Source organism: Eschscholzia californica, unplaced genomic scaffold (assembly GCF_041429995.1).
Source record: "Eschscholzia californica isolate CP2 unplaced genomic scaffold, dmEscCali1.0.p SCAF_2, whole genome shotgun sequence".
NCBI classification, from domain to species: Eukaryota; Viridiplantae; Streptophyta; class Magnoliopsida; order Ranunculales; family Papaveraceae; genus Eschscholzia; species Eschscholzia californica.
Window position 1 is genome coordinate 13433198 of NW_028238309.1, and position 3814 is coordinate 13437011.

General features: G+C 33.1%; 1 long non-coding RNA gene across 1 annotated transcript; it reads left to right on the forward strand.

Annotated features, from left to right (window-relative positions):
• Window positions 1-364: 364 nt before the first annotated feature.
• LOC147556360 (uncharacterized) lies at window positions 365-3232 on the forward strand. The gene is made up of 3 exons (XR_015235326.1): window positions 365-1235; window positions 2675-2723; window positions 2903-3232. It is a non-coding gene; the product is annotated as an uncharacterized LOC147556360 (long non-coding RNA).
• Window positions 3233-3814: the final 582 nt, after the last annotated feature.

Consider the following 3814-nt stretch of genomic DNA (forward strand, 5'->3'; position numbering starts at 1 on the left):
CCTTCGAACATTAAAAAAAAATAACTTTTTTTCCTCTCTTTCTTCTCTCTCTCTCAACAAAAATAAAAAAGATTTCCTCTCCCTTTATAAATAGGAACAGATCTCTCTCTATAAACAAAAACAAATCATCCTATCTCTTTGTAAAACGTGAGTAAGGGCCGCAGCAGTTGAGTTATTCATAACACCGACAGTCATTTCCGGTTGTTTTTCAGTTAGGAATCTGACAACGTCTTTAGCAGAGAATAATGGACGGCCATTACCGTCATTGGAAGTTAACAATGAAGCGTAAATAGCACCAATGCCAGTACCGACGATTAAATCGAAGAAATAAGAGATTCGTGAGTTAGAATTTCCAGTTCTAGATTGGATCTGATCTTCAAGATGAATTAATGATGATCCTGAAATGAATCCTTTGCTTCCACCTCCATCTATGCTTAAAATTCTAGTTTTCTTACCTTCAAAATGTGAGAACCATTTGTGTTCAAGTTTGCTGAAGATATCTAGTGTTATCTTATCAAGATCCATCACTTTCTCTCTCTAAAAATCACTTCTCTCCCACTAAAATTTAATCGTTCTTCTTGATTTGGTGATTGATTCAAAGAGATATTTAGAGTTAAGATAAGTGTTGGCTGGGCTGTTTACGAGACAGAATCCGTGAAAATCAAAGAGCTCATCACGCTTGTTTCTTGAGAAACATTAATGGCGGATAGTCTCACAAACACATTCTCTCTATAAAAAAAATTGAGAGAGTATTTTCTCTCACTACTTTATCTCTCTCAGACTATAACTTTCTCTGGTAATGACAATACAAAGGAAGAGAGGTTAGGCAGTGATGAAAGTGGAAGTGTGAGAGAGGAAGAAGAGGAGAGATATTTTTTTTTTATGTCCAGCGATTGAAATCCATCGAAGATGAAGAGATGAAGAAGAAGATGATCTTATCTCTGTCGTTTGGCGGCAGCAAGCAAGTCGAGAGCAATTAATTTAAGAATGCAAAGCGTATTTTCGTTTGGCGGTAGCAAGTCGAGATGTCCAGTGATTGGAACCCATCGAAGATGAAGAAGAAGATGATCTTATCTGTGTCGTTTGGGGCCTGCAAGTCGAGAGCAACTAATTTAAGAAAGAATCGGTTTATTGGCTTAATGACCAACCAGATTGGGGATAATCCCATAAAAAACAGATTGGGGATTATTCACTTTCGAAAGTGATCGTTTTCAGCTAGTGAGATGGAGAAAGAGGTTAGAGTGAGAGAGAAAGATTTTTTTTTGTTTACAGAGAGATCTGTTCCTGTTTAAAGAGAGAGAAGAAATCTTTTTTTTATTTTTTTTAGAGAGAGAGAGGAGAGGAGAGAGAAAAAAAGAAGTTATGGTGCGTTTGGTTGCAGGATTCATGAATCCGTTTTGTTTGTCTATTATACTTGGATTCTTATAAAATAAGATTTTAATTAAAATAATATCCTTCAAATTTATTAATAATATCCCAAAAACAAAATCTCATCCAAATATTGTCTCTAGGTAACTGAAATTTCATTAAACCTATTTTTCTCCGGTAACTGAAATTTCATAAAACCTATTTTTTTTCAAAAAAATTTCAAAAATAGTAATTTCTTTCTACAAAATAATTATTTTAAAAATATTATTTTTTTTTAAATCATTATTTTTCCCAAATTATTATTTTTTTCAAAATCATCATTTTTTCAAAAATCATTATTTTTTACAAAAATCATTATTTTTTAAAAACATTTTTTTTTCAAAAAAAATTATTCCTTCTACAAAATAATTATTTTTCAAAAATAGTGATTTTTGAAAAAATTATGATTTTTGGGAAAAAAATGATTTTTGGAAAAAAAATGTGATTTTGAAAAAAAATGATTTTTGAAAAAAATAATGATTTAAAAAAAATAATGGTTTTTTAAAAAAAAAATAATGGATTTTTTAGAAAAATAATGATTTTTGGAAAAAATAATGATTTTTAAAAAAAATAATGATTTTTGGAAAAAATAATAATTTTTGAAAAAAGTAATGATTTTTTAAAAGAATAATGATTTTTATTATTTTGTAGAAGGGAAATAAATTTTTGTTGATTTTAAGTTTGAAATTTAGGTTTATTAATCCAAAATCCTAGGGGGTAGGGTGGGATTTTGGTCCAATACAAATTTTGGAATTAGGAATCCTTAGGATTCAAGAGTCCTAGGATTCTTGGTAGCCAAACAGACCAAGGATTCATGATTCCTACCAAATCCCACTTTTGATAGGAATCCTACTTAGGAATCCTGCAACCAAACACACCATTAATTTTTTTTTAATGTTTGAAGGTCGCCGACCGGCGACCTTCGCCGGAGAAGATGATGATGTGGCAAGAAGGTGAGGTGGCAGAGAGAGGCGATGAGTTGGATGAGAGAGAGGTGATGACTAATTAACGGTGTTATAACAGAATCTCAAAGAGGGGGCCATCTGGGTATTTTTGATAAAGTGGGGGGCTAGGCAGGAAACCGGTCACAAAGTTGGGGGCTATTAGGGAAATAACCCTAAATAATAATAGTTCTCTCAACAGAAAGAAATAATTTTCAACATTCTTTCAATGTCATATATATAGAGAAATGGTTTACAGACTTGTCTTAGCTTAATATAGCATGCAACTTTTGGTTTACTAGTTATTAATTCTTACATTGAAACAGGTCTCGATCAACCTTTGAAATCTTAGTTGTTTCATTTCAACTACAGTCGGTGAGTTCTTCGTTACTACCTTTTTTTACCATTATTTGCTTTGAATTAGTCAATATTTCTTCTTTTTAAAGATTTATATGATGTAACAACCTACAATCCGTTGATGTGTTCTTCTTACTTTTTTTTCCCAAAAAAATGTCTATGCTTCTTCTTACAAACCCTCTTCATGTTCGGTGTAGAGGTATTGCTACATTTGGCGTCTCCGACAACTGATTAATTAGCACGCCCACAATGATTTCAAATGAACAAAAAAATATTTCAAACAAGCCACACTTTAGCGCAGAAGAAGGCGACGCGCCCCATGGAAAGAGGAAAGCATTTGACTTTGAGACAAATGTCGCGTCTTTACCGTCTGTTAATCGGTCGTCCTCACCTTTGACATCAGTTGCTTCATCACCATCCCCTGGTCCACCCTCCTCTGCATTGTTATCGTCGTCCTCACCTTTGACATGGTTACTCCCTCTGAAATACATATCTGATTATATATTCAAAATAGTTCCGCACCAGAAGCACGGGCTATAACCTAGTGAGGTAATAAATTCTTCTTGAAGTCAATCTATTTAATCTTTAATCTCTTTCATCTTCTTCAATTATATCTATTTTCTCTTCTATATTAGAGTTTAGGAAACTAAAAAGTTTTAGATAAATTTTGAAGTTCTCCATTTAAAGATTATCGAGTTCGGATTTTCGACAGAAAGACGTAGCCCTTTAACTTTACTCTATATATCTTTAAACAGGGGCGAGTCCACATAGGGGTTCGCGGGGGCACGTGCCCCCACGACCCTAATGTGACTCGTATGTATTAAATTACACTTGCCACTATATTATGTATCTATAGTTCCACTTTTTACACAAAATTCTTCTCTAGCTCAAGTGGTGAAACGCTTGGATTACATTGTTGAGTTCTTGGGATCGACCTACACACAACACATTTTTTTCTTGAACTTCCACTACTTACACTTCTTTCCTAGAATGTCTACTATTTACGTTAGTTGAAAGTATTGTTTGGTTTAAGATGACTGCTTATTGAAAATTGGTTCTTATTAATTGAACTAATTCAATTTTGGCCACCTCAAAGTGACGAACTTAAT